The 12,681-nt window shown below is 46.6% G+C and overlaps 1 long non-coding RNA gene across 2 annotated transcripts in view; it reads right to left on the bottom strand.

Annotated features, from left to right (window-relative positions):
* Positions 1–12,681, bottom strand: part of LOC308678266 — a 70,336-nt gene that overhangs the window by 32,174 nt on the left and 25,481 nt on the right. Inside the window, exon 3 of one of the 2 annotated variants that reach the window (XR_014028630.1) lies at positions 61–405. The exons of the other annotated variant lie outside the window; for it this stretch is intronic. This is a non-coding gene — a long non-coding RNA (uncharacterized lncRNA). Of the gene's footprint in view, positions 1–60; positions 406–12,681 lie in introns of those variants that run through there. 2 annotated transcript variants of the gene reach the window in all.

Below are 12,681 nucleotides of genomic sequence, written 5' to 3'. Positions count from 1 at the left end.
CCAGTGGCTACGCTGCGCCGAATGGCGGCTTTTCCCTGGCCGCCCACCCTGAGGCTCCGTTGGAGCTGCGGAGACAGTGACAATCAGCTGTTCCGTGGCTCGTAAACTTCCCCTTCGGGAGAAGAGAGGGAGGTGAGTTTTCTCGGATAGTGGTAGAGCACCCCAAGACCTCCCAGAATTATCTGGGGGTCGGAGGGTGAGAGCCCCCACGGAGTCAGGCTTTCTCCGAGTCCAGGATGCCTTTGCTTCATGCAGGAGCAAAGCTAGACGCTGCATCCACATCTGCGGATTATAGTGATTTATGTGTGCCTTTAAAGCAGACAGAGCTGACCAGGAGGAGTAAAGTTGCAAGTATTCAGAACTTTAACTCGAGGTGCTTTAATCTTCTCCATTTATAAATTAGACCTTGAAGAAAAAAAAATGGTGCTGAAATGTTTTTTCTTTTTAAAAGAATAAATTACGAGGATTTTGTTAAAATTTAAATAATATATTGGAATTTTTTCTCTTTTTTTATTATTATTGCTATTAAGAGTTCATCTCCCTTTCTTTTTTGGATTTTATTTTTATTTATTTTTTTCCTCCGGAGTGCAGAGGGAAAGTGAAAGTGATAAGAGAAAGTGATTTGTAGCAAGTGAAAATGGCTTCAAGACGGCAGGCAGTTCCTGTTGTTTCTAAAACCTCAATCTCTTCTCCTGTCATTCAAGCCTACTGCAAAACCCAGATCCCCTCCACCCTCTCCTCCACCACCAGCACTTACACTTAAAGACCTGCAGGATGCTTTGAAGTTGCAGGCACAAGAAATGACTTTACAAATAAAGGAAGAGGTAGCTGATCTTCTTGAACTTAAAAATAGATGAGAGAAGACATTTTGTTTGCATTTCAAGGGCTGGCTGCACATATTGAACGTTTAGATGACTGCGTGGATGAGGTTGTGGAAAATAGTGACAGACTTGAAAATAGAATTGCTAAAGCAGAAAATAAAATTGACAAAACTGAGGATGAGCTGATGATTTCACAATTTAAAGAAATGGAATTTGCTCTGAGAATAAGAGGGTTGAGAGAAAACCCCCGTGAGGACTTACTGGAAGAGGTGATTAAGGTCATTGCTCCCATCTTGGGATGGGATCCTAAGGAGTTATCAAGGGAGGTGGAAAAAATTTTCAGGGTCAATTCCTGGATTGTGAGGCAGAAGAATTTACCTAGAGACGTGGTGATTTATTTCTTTAAGAGGTCACTTCAAAATGAGATTACCCAGGCCTTTTATCAACAGAGATTTCAAATTGCAGGTCAAGATATTATAATTTTGAAAGAAATACCTCCTAAGATGTTGAGAAAAAGGAAGGATTTTGGTTTTTTGTCTGATGAACTTAAAAATCGACAAATTCAGTTCAGATGGGAGATCCCTATTGGAATAGTGGTGACTTATACAGGGACACGATATAGACTTAATATGATTGCTAAGGCAAAAGAATTTTATACTTATGTCCTGAAAGCAGGTTCACCACCATCTCCATTGCCTAAGAGAGCAGAAGAAGATAAACAACAAGTTGAAGGTGCATCAGCACAGTTTGTTGGAGAGGCACAATTGGTTGAACCTACTGAACAGTGTTTGATGTTAAAGGCTGATCCAAAAGACCAGAGAATGACACGTGCGGCGCATAAGCGGAGAGAAAAGGAACAACTGAAACAGAAGATGGATTCTGGGCCTATGATACAAGGCCCTGTTATTACGGAGCCGGTGGGAGGGGCGTGACCAAAGAGACCAACTGCGGATCTCCAGGTGGCGTTCCAGAGGTTCCAGGTCGCTGAGGATGGCGATAAAGCTTTTGACATGGAATGTTAATGGCTTAAATTCACCACAAAAAAGAAGAAAGTGTTTCATTATTTGAAGCAACATAAAAATGATATTGTTTGCCTACAAGAAACTCATATTTGTGCAAAAGATCAAAAATACTTGATTAATTCTCAGTTGGGACTTCATTTTATAGCATCTCCAGATAAAAAGAGTGGAGTGGTTATCTACTTTAGAAGAGACTTATCTGCTACGTTAATTGAATCTGATCCACAGGGAAGATATGTTATTATTGAACTATTTTTACAAGGCAAGAAGATTCTCATTATTGGATTATATGCTCCTAATCAACAGCAAGGAAAGTTTTACAAGTTTTTACATGATAAATAATTCAATTGGATTATAAATCTGTTATTTTGATGGGTGATTGGAATGGTGTTTTGGACTCAAATAAGGACAAGAAGAGGTCTTCTAAAAACTCTCCTACCTATTCTAGATTGCCTAAAAGTTTTTTGATTTGAAAGAAGACTTGGAACTAAGAGATATCTGGCGGGAGCGGAACTTGGAGGATAGAGATTTTACTTTCTTTTCGGACAGGCATCAATCGCTTTCTAGAATTGATTTTTTTAGTTACTGGTGATCTTACTTCCAGGGTCAAGAATGTCAAGATTTTTCCTAGAATGTTATCGGATCATAGTCCTGTATGGATGGAATTATTTAGGGAAGATGGAATAAGAAGATCTTGGAGATTGAATGAAAATTTATCTAGATATGATGTACTTTCAGAAAAATGTAAAGATTATTTGAAAGAGTTTTTTGTTCTGAATATGCATAAAGGAACACCGATTGAAATGGTTTGGGATGCCAGTAAAGCTTATATGAGGGCTATTTTGATTCATATGAACAATGGTTATAGGCTTAAGCAGATGCAAAAACATAAAGAATTGGAAGAAGAGATTAAATTGAAGGAGAAAGCTTTTATTTTGAATCCATTAGATAAGAGATTAAGGATTTCAATAAATTTGTTGAAAGAGCAATTTAATATGTTAATGGTGGATCAGGTTGCAACTAATTTGAGATATGCGAAGCATAATACTTTTTGTAATGCAAATAAGCCTGGTAGGTGGTTAGCTTATCAATTAAGGAAAAAACAGAGGTTACGTACAATAGAGAAAATAGAATATAAGGGTAAAGAAACATATCAACAAAATTTGATTAAAAAGGGTTTTTTTGGATTTTTATCAAAAGTTATATGCTAGTGAGAATGTACAAACTTTAGATATAGATAAATATTTACAGGAAGCGCATATTCCTATGCTCTTACATGAACAAAGGGAAGGGATGAATTGTTTAATTACTTCTGAAGAAATTATTTCAGTAATTAAACAGTTAAAAGTGGGTAAGTCTCCGGGTACAGATGGCTTAACAGCAATTTATTATAAAACTTTACTTACAGAGATGGTAGAACCTTTAAAGGAACTATTTAATAATATCCAGGCTGGAGGGGAGGTGCCTCCATCTTGGAGAAGGGCTTTTATATCGTTGATCCCAAAGGAGGATCAAGATCTTACTCAGCCTAAGAATTATAGACCTATATCGCTTTTAAATACAGATTATAAGATTTTTGCAAAAATATTGGCAAATAGATTAATGTCAGTTTTGAAACAGATGGTTTATACAGATCAGTCTGGATTTATAACTGGAAGATATATGAAATATAATGTAAGACAATTAGTTAACTTAATTGAGTATTTGGATAAGAATAGCCAAGTCCCTGCGGCATTGATATTTTTGGATGCTGAAAAAGCTTTTGATCAATTGAATTGGCAATTTTTATTGAAAGTTGTGGAAAAGATGAACTTTGGGGATGAATTTCTGCAATCTATTAAGGCCATATATCAACAACAATCAGTGCAAATTATAACTAATGGGGGATTAACAGATGCATATAAAATTGAAAAAGGTACAAGACAAGGGTGTCCTCTGTCACCATTATTGTTTGTTTTAACATTGGAGATTTTATTGATTAAAATTCGGGAATCAACTAAAATACAGGGAATAAAAATAAAACAGAATGATTATAGATTAAGAGCGTTTGCAGATGACTTGGTTGTTACACTATCTCAACCGATTCAATCAGTTATAGATTTGATGGAAATTATAAAACAATATGGGAAAGTTTCGGGCTTTAAGGTGAATAATAATAAGACGAAAATATTATCTAAAAATATGACTATGAATGAGAAGGATACATTAGTAAAATTGACAGGTTATGAAATTGTGAAAAAGGTTAAATATTTGGGGGTATATATTACAGCTTCTAATGTGAAATTATATAAGAATAATTATGAGATGTTATGGTTAAAAGTACAAAAGGATTTAAATAATTGGAAAAAATTACAATTATCTTTGTTGGGAAAAATTGCAGCTGTTAAAATGAATGTTTTACCAAAGTTTCATTTTCTGTTTCAAATGATACCTATTTTTTAAAAAGATGCTAATTTGGATGAGTGGCAGAAGGGTATTAATAAATTTATCTGGGCGGGGGAAAAACCGAGAGTTAAACTTAAGATTTTACAAGACGCTCGGGAAAGAGGAGGACTTAAGGTGCCTAATTTGAAATTATATTATGATGCAGTGGTTTTAACATTGGTTAGTGATTGGCTTAATTTAACTAATAAAAATATACTTTATCTTGAGGGATGGGATTTATTATGTGGGTGGCATGCATATTTGATTTATGACAAAAATGTTGATAAGACTTTTAAATCTCACATTTTAAGAAGTGCTTTATTGCGTGTTTGGAAAAAGTATTATTATAAGTTAAATTATAAAATACGAATTTGGGGAATTCCTGGACACGCAATAGAGGGGGTATCTATGGGTGTGAATTTGGATATGATTTCTTATAAGCAATTACTTAGATTGGAAGGGAGTGACTGGCAATTAAGGTCGCTAGTCGAGTTAAAACAAGAAAATATTGTACAGTCTTGGTTTCAGTATAGTCAATTGCAAGCCAGGTGGAAGTTAGACCAGAAGGTTGGTTTGACGCTGATGGATGAAAATTTGGTAAAACAGATCAAAGATCAAACTCGAGCGCACATAAAGAGAATTTATAATGCTTTAATAGAATTGGACTCAGAAACGGAATTGGTGAAAGATTGCATGGTAAAGTGGGCTCAAAATATTCAAGAACCGATTCAATTGGATGTGTGGGAGGTAATTTGGGTTAGAAATGTAAAATTTACTCAAGCCCAAAACTTAAGAGAAATTTTTGGATCCTAAAAAGCTGTCTTGTATGTATTCTAATTTACAGCCTAAATGTTGGAGATGTGGTAGTTTGGATGCTACCTATTTTCATATTTGGTGGACTTGTAGAAATATAAAAGCTTTTTGGATTAAAATTTGGTGGAACATTCAAAAGATTTTTAAGAGAAAGATAAAGTTTACTCCACAATTATTTTTATTGGGTGTTATTATAGATTGTGACACTAAAGAAATTAATTTGATGTTGAATTTGATAACAGCTGCGAGGTTATTGGTAGGGCAATATTGGAAGAAGGATTGTCTGTCTACTATAGAGTAGTGGACGCTTAAAGTGTCAAATCTAGCAGAAATGGCTAAGATTTCTGCTTACTTGAAAGATCATTCACAAGAGAGATACATTTCGGTTTGGAGAAAATGGATAGATTATATTCAGAAAAAATATGGGACTAAAAAGTTCCATTTAGCTTATGAGTAAATTTTATATTGTTATTGTTATAATTTTAATTTTTTTTAGAAGTTGGGTATCTTAGAGTGTTGGTAATTATGTTAAAGGCGGGTTAAAATGTATTATGTATTTGGTTTTTTTATATAGTTGATTAATGTTAGTTAGATTATGTTTACTATATATTTGTAACCCTGTAATCAGCTTTGGGAAGTGGGGGGTTACGGGGGGGGTTGGGAAGGGGATAATATTGTAACTTTTATAAAACTTTTCAATTAAAAAAAAAGTACAACATGTGTACATTGAGATTAGCTGAGCCTCCCCCCGTGTTCTCTCCCCCCAACACACAGTGACAACAAACCTCCATCCTACCACACCATGTGAACCAACTACACCACACACCGGCCTCCCAAGTCAATTCTGCATAAGTTCACAGAGATTATGTCCCATTTAAAAGCCTAACAGCCTATGGATAAAAGCTATTTTTCAGCCTGTTGGTACAGCTGGCTATATTCCTATATCTCCTACCAGATGGTAGGAGAGTAAAGAGATACCGTCCAGGCTGTGAGTCATCCCTGAGAATCTTCCTCACTCTTCCAAGGCAACGAGCCCTGGTGATGTCATCCAGTGGTGTCAGGGAACAGCCCACAATGTCTTGTGCTGTGCTCACTACCCTCTGTAATACTTTCCTGTCCACGGCTGTCAGACCAGCATACCAAACCACAATACCATACGAGAGGACGCTCTCTATAGTAGAAAGGTAAAAGAGGGTCATTAGCCATTGTTCTACAATGTTTTTCCACAAGACCCTGAAACAGTGAAGCCTCTGTTGGGCCTTTCTAACCACCTGGGTTGTGTTAACTTTCCAGGTCAGATGTTCACAGAGGTAGACTGTTAGATGTTTTGTGCCAGCCATGGCAGTTCCTTAAAAAGGTATGGTAAGGGAGGGGCCGAGACCCCCCATAAATACCTCTGCTCAAGGGGCTGCTCTCTGCTTGCTCTCTGTTCTCTTTGTTCTTTCTTTTGCTTGCTTGCTTATCCATGAGCTCAACCCAGGCATGGATGCCTCCATGCCAGGGAACTCTTTCTATTTACTTTATCGTTAAATAAAGCTTTGAACGATTGCATTCCTGCATGATGCTGTTGTGACTCAGGGCCAGCCTGTGGTTTCGGCAGCCGGCTCAGAGGTGTTGGATGACTCAGATGAGGGGGAGGAGGACCGTGTGGGAGACGAACCGGTTGATGATGGCGTGGAGGCTTGGCAGAGTTCCCAGCCGGGGCCCTCTTCTCAGCTGCGTGAGCCCGATAGTGCGGAAGATGATGACCCACAGCTGGCCCTGTTCAAGGACGCCCGACGCAGGAGGCAGTCGAGCAGGAACAAAGAAAGAAAGAATGTGGGACTCCTCGGGAGGAGGCACAGGGAGACCACGCCCTGAGCTCTCTATAAAAGGAGTGTTTGGGGAGGGGCTGGTTGCTGAAAGCAACTTTTCCGCTTGAGAAGACAAGCTCTAGTGTTTTTGTTATCTGCGTAATTAAATCTTGGCAGAAGCCTTTTAGCCTTGGACGCTTTCCAGTCTCTTCTTTTGAATAGGGGTTTGCTAGAAGAGGGCTGGTTCAGAACAGTTTGCTTTCAGCCACCCACCCCTTATTACTACGATGGAGCAGCTTCTTGCCGAGAATGCCCAGCTCACCCAGCAACTCACTTTGCTGGCAGCTCAGGTGGCACAACTGCAAGCTCAGGTACATGCTGCACCCCCACCCAGGAGGAAATGTCAGATAGCTATGCCGGATAAATTTGCTGGCAAACCAGAACTGTTTCCTGCCTTCCTGGGACAATGCCAGCTTTATATCAGCGTGAGAGCAGCTGATTTCCCCACTGACCGAGATAAGGTGGGATTCGTGTTGAGCCTTCTGTCGGGAGATGCAGCTCGTTGGGGCACGCCTCTGTTGGCACAGCCTAGCCCTTTGTTGGATAACTTTGGGGGGTTTTGTGACCATATGCGCCTCATGTACGAGGACCCGATTAAGGCGCAGACTGCCACCCGACGCCTGAAAGCTTTGAGGCAGGGTCAGCGCCCTCTACAGGCCTATATCAGCGATTTCCGGCTGCTTAGCCAGGATTCCGCCTGGAATGAGGCTGCGCTCGTGGATGCCTTTCAGGATGGCTTGTCAGAGGAGATGTTGGATGAGCTGGCCCGCGTGGACATTCCCTCAGACCTGAATGGGCTGATCCATCTTTGTCTGCGGATCGATGCCCGGCTGCAGCAGCGTAAGAGTCGCCGTACCACCCCACAGACCCCTGCCGCCCCTGTTGTGCGTGAGCCCCCAGTCCAGAGGGAGGAGCCAATGGAGCTGGGTGCCGCCAGGTCCCGTCTATCGGTGACGGAAATGGACAGACGACGATCGGAGGGGTTGTGTTTTTACTGTGGGGACCCTGGACATTTGGCTGCTTCTTGCCCGAAGAAGCGTCAGCGGGCGTCAGTGACCAAGCCTGCCCCGAGAAAGTCCCCTGCTTTGCTATCGGGAAACGGCCCGAGCCCGATCTAGACGGTGTGATAGATCGGGCGACCCACAACGACCACGCCGAGCGACGCCGTTCCGACGGTGCCTGTGAACCTCCACGGCATTTCATTCTGGAGGCACGACTGATCCTTCCTGGCAAGCCAGAGGGGATTCCGGTCCATGCCTTAATTGACTCTGGGGCTACCACTAACTTTATGGACTCGGCCTTTGTGGCCAAATGGGCTGTTCCCCAGTGTCCAGTGGATCCGCCCATGCTTGTGGAGACCATCGATGGTCGAGTGCTCCTGTCCGGGCCTATTACGGCCGCCACGCAACCCGTGTGTATGGCCATCAGTACCCATGTGGAGGCCATTCAGTTTTACGTCACTTCGGATCTGCACTTCCCCGTGGTCTTGGGACTGGCGTGGCTCCGGGCGCATGATCCACAGATCTATTGGTCTCAGAACTTGGTCACCTTCCCAAGTTTGCAGTGCGTGGACCACACCCGCCATATCTGTGCCGGCCAGGTGGAGGGTTCCTCAGGGGTTTCCTTGCCTCCCGAACTGTCCGACTTTGCTGATGTGTTCAGCGAGTCAGAGGCGGACCAATTACCCCCGCACAGGCCCTATGACTGTTCCATTGATCTAGTCCCTGATGCGCCTCTCCCAGTGGGGCGTTTGTACTCCATGTCGGAGCCCGAGTTGGCTGCATTGCGGGACTTCCTGACAAAGAATTTGGCTCGTGGTTTCATCCGGCCCTCGTCCTCGCCAGTGTCTGCGCCCGTGCTCTTCGTCAAAAACAAGTCGGGCGAGTTACGGCTTTGCTGTGACTACCGGAAACTCAACGCCATCACGGTGCGTAACCGCTACCCGCTGCCCCTCATCCCCGAGCTCTTGGACCGACTCCGGGAGGCTAAGATCTTCACGAAACTGGACCTGCGTGGAGCTTACAACCTCGTCAGGGTTCGGCCGGGTGATGAGTGGAAGACGGCGTTTGGTACTCGCTATGGACATTTCGAGTACACGGTGATGCCGTTTGGCCTGACCAACGCCCCCGCTGTGTTTCAGCATTTTATGAACGATATCTTTCGGGATCTGTTGGACCAGTTTGTCGTGATTTACCTGGACGACATCCTGATTTACTCCCCGTCGCGTGAAGCGCATCATCAGCATCTCCGTCAGGTCCTGCAGCGCCTCCGGGAACATCGGCTGTTTGTCAAGTTGGAGAAGTGCCAGTTCTACCAGGTGACCATCGATTTCCTGGGTCACCGCATTTCTCCTGAGGGCATCGCCATGGAGCCGAGTAAAGTCGAGTCGTTGCAGAGTTGGCAACCCCCGCGTCGCGTGAAGGACGTTCAGCGACTCCTTGGATTTGCCAACTACTATCGGACATTCATCCCTGGCTTTGCTGCCTTGACAGCCCCCCTCACCCGGCTCCTGCAGAAGAAGACTCGGTTCCAGTGGAACGCCCCCGAACAACAGGCGTTCCAGGCTTTGAAGGACGCCTTCATGAAGGACCCCATCTTGAAACATCCCGACCCGCAACGGCCGTTTGTCGTGGAGGCGGACGCCTCCGACATTGCCATTGGGGCCGTGTTACTCCAGGCAACGACGCCCAGCGGTACCCTTTTCCCTTGCGCGTATCACTCTCGGAAATTGAACCCCTCGGAGCGCAACTATACCATCTGGGAGAAGGAGCTGCTGGCCATCAAGGCGGCGTTCGAGGCTTGGAGGCATCATCTGGAGGGGGCGTGGCATCAGATCGAGGTCCGGACGGACCACAAGAATCTGGAAAGCCTGCAGACCGCTCGGAATTTGAATCAACGCCAGATCCGGTGGTCCCTCTTCTTTGCGAGGTTTGACTTCCGGGTGCGGTACATACCAAGCGGGCACAACCAGAGAGCGGATGCTCTGTCCAGAAAGCCCGAATACACCCGAGCGGAAGACAAGCTTCCGCCCAGGACAGTGATCCCCGTCGAGTCTTTTGCTGCGGTGCGGGAGCCGGTGGATATACGGGCTCGGATCCGGGAGGCGCAGCAGCAGGAGGCGTGGGTGGCTCAGCGGAAGGAAGAGGTGGGGCCAGATTCGCCTTGGTCGGTCGCGGATGGACTCCTGTATTATCGTGACCGGCTCTATGTTCCAGGAGGGCCACTCAGGGGACTCGTCCTCAGCCAGTGTCATGATAACCCGGCTGCGGGGCATTTTGGCCTGTTCAAGACTCTGAACCTGGTCTCCCGTACCTTCTGGTGGCCCCGAGTCCGACACGATGTCCAGTCTTATGTCACCTCCTGCATTCCTTGCAGGCAGGCCAAGTCAGCGACAGGGGCCCCGCCTGGTTTACTGCAGCCCTTGCCAACACCCAAGAGACCCTGGGGGGCTGTGTCCATGGACTTTCTGACGGATCTACCCCCATCCTCCGGCTTCACGACAGTGTTTGTGGTGGTGGACATGTTGACCAAGATGGCGCACTTCATCCCCTGTCGCGGCTTACCGTCAGCTCGCGCCACTAGTCGCATGTTCATCCAACAGGTGTTCCGGCTGCACGGCCTTCCCGATAGAGTCGTCTCCGATAGGGGGGCCCAGTTTACAGCCCGCTTCTGGCAGGAGTTGATGCGGGCGTTGGACATTAAGGTTTGCCTCTCGTCCGCGCATCATCCTCAGACCGACGGGGGTACCGAGAAGGTCATCGGCATCTTAGAGCAGTATCTGCGCTGCTACGTTAACCTGCAGCAGGACAATTGGGTGGACTATTTGGCCATAGTTTGCCTTTAACAACTCGCAGCACACCTCCACGCAGATGACACCGTTCTTGGCCAACGTGGGTTATCACCCCCGGTTTTTCCCCCTTTCTCCCGTGGACTCATTGGAGCCGGCAGCGAACGAATTTATGGCGGAGTTACAGGCGATCCATCGGTTGGTGCGACGGCAACTGGAGAAGGCCAAGGCCGACTACAAGAGGTTCGCCGATCGGTCGAGAAGGGATACGCCTCCACTATCGGTGGGGGATCGGGTCTGGCTGTCCACCAGGAACCTACCATCCACTCGGCCGGCGAGGAAGCTGGACCACCGTTACCTTGGACCGTTCCCAGTCGAGGCCGTCATCAATCCGGTCGCCTATCGTTTAACTCTGCCACGTTCCCTGCGCGTGCACCCCGTCTTCCATCGGTCCTTGTTGGTCCCCGAACAACCGGCCTGTCCACTTCGCCAAGCGGAACCTCCCCCATCAGGAACTCGTGATGGAGGCAGCACCCCCGAGTACGAGGTCGCCAGCATCCGGGATTCCCGCTGGCTGAAAGGTCGCTTCCAGTACCTGATCGAGTGGAAAGGGTACGGGCCGGAGGACTTCACATGGGAAGACGCGACCGCCGTTCATGCCCCTGCGTTGGTGACTGCGTTTCACGAACAGTTCCCATCCCGACCGCATCCGGATCGGCAGACCCGGGGGAAGGGCCCTGCGGTGCGGGATAGTGTTGTGACTCAGGGCCAGCCTGTGGTTTCGGCAGCCGGCTCAGAGGTGTCGGATGACTCAGATGAGGGGGAGGAGGACCGTGTGGGAGACGAACCGGTTGATGATGGCGTGGAGGCTTGGCAGAGTTCCCAGCCGGGGCCCTCTTCTCAGCTGCGTGAGCCCGATAGTGCGGAAGATGATGACCCACAGCTGGCCCTGTTCAAGGACGCCCGATGCAGGAGGCAGTCGAGCAGGAACAAACAAAGAAAGAATGTGGGACTCCTCGGGAGGAGGCACAGGGAGACCACGCCCTGAGCTCTCTATAAAAGGAATGTTTGGGGAGGGGCTGGTTGCTGAAAGCAACTTTTCCGCTTGAGAAGACAAGCTCTAGTGTTTTTGTTATCTGCGTAATTAAATCTTGGCAGAAGCCTTTTAGCCTTGGACGCTTTCCAGTCTCTTCTTTTGAATAGGGGTTTGCTAGAAGAGGGCTGGTTCAGAACAGATGCCTTTTACTTGGAAGCACCTTAACAAAACATTGACCTCGTGAGACCATCTCACAAATTGGAAGCAAGAGGATGGTTTAAGGCAACGCTTCGAAGCCAGCGTCTACTGCAAGATGCCTGGACGTTCCAGCAAGAACCCATTTGAAACGGATGGCAGGAGGTCCCCGATTGTGACAAGGAGTCTTCACTCAAAGACGGCAGCCCTGCATCCAGCCCCTGATGCAAGCTCCGCTCCAGGTGAGAGCACAGATGACCTCTATTCCCCCAGAGGACCCAACGGAGTGCCAGGGACCCCTTCGCATGCCTCCTCACATCTGCAAGCCACAGAGGGAAGCATGGAAGGATTACAGTCTACCCAAGACTGCCCAGATGCAGCGGAAGTGGCCCGGGCCCAAGACAAGTGCCGTGTGGGCCAGATGACTGAACAGGAACGCGAAGAGCTGCTCCTAACGTTTCTTGCAGCACAAAGGACGTCACAAGCCTCTCCACGGGGGATGCCAGCGCAGGGGGGCTCTGGACACCGGGTAAGTCCTTCCCCAGTGCCCACGAGGCCCCCTAACATGGCACCGGCCACCCGGAGCTTTTCGTGTGAAATTTCCCACCAAACTGTGACCTACAGCTTCCGGAAGCAACCGGAAGCAAGATGGCGGCCCCCAGGACACCTACATGGCCTGATATTGATAGGCCTCAGCCAAGCCTCGAGGCCCAGCAATCGGTGGCATCCAGCC

Source organism: Vipera berus, assembly GCF_964194415.1.
Source record: "Vipera berus genome assembly, chromosome: Z".
In the NCBI taxonomy this organism is placed as follows: Eukaryota; Metazoa; Chordata; class Lepidosauria; order Squamata; family Viperidae; genus Vipera; species Vipera berus.
This window is presented reverse-complemented; position numbering and strand designations above follow the sequence as displayed.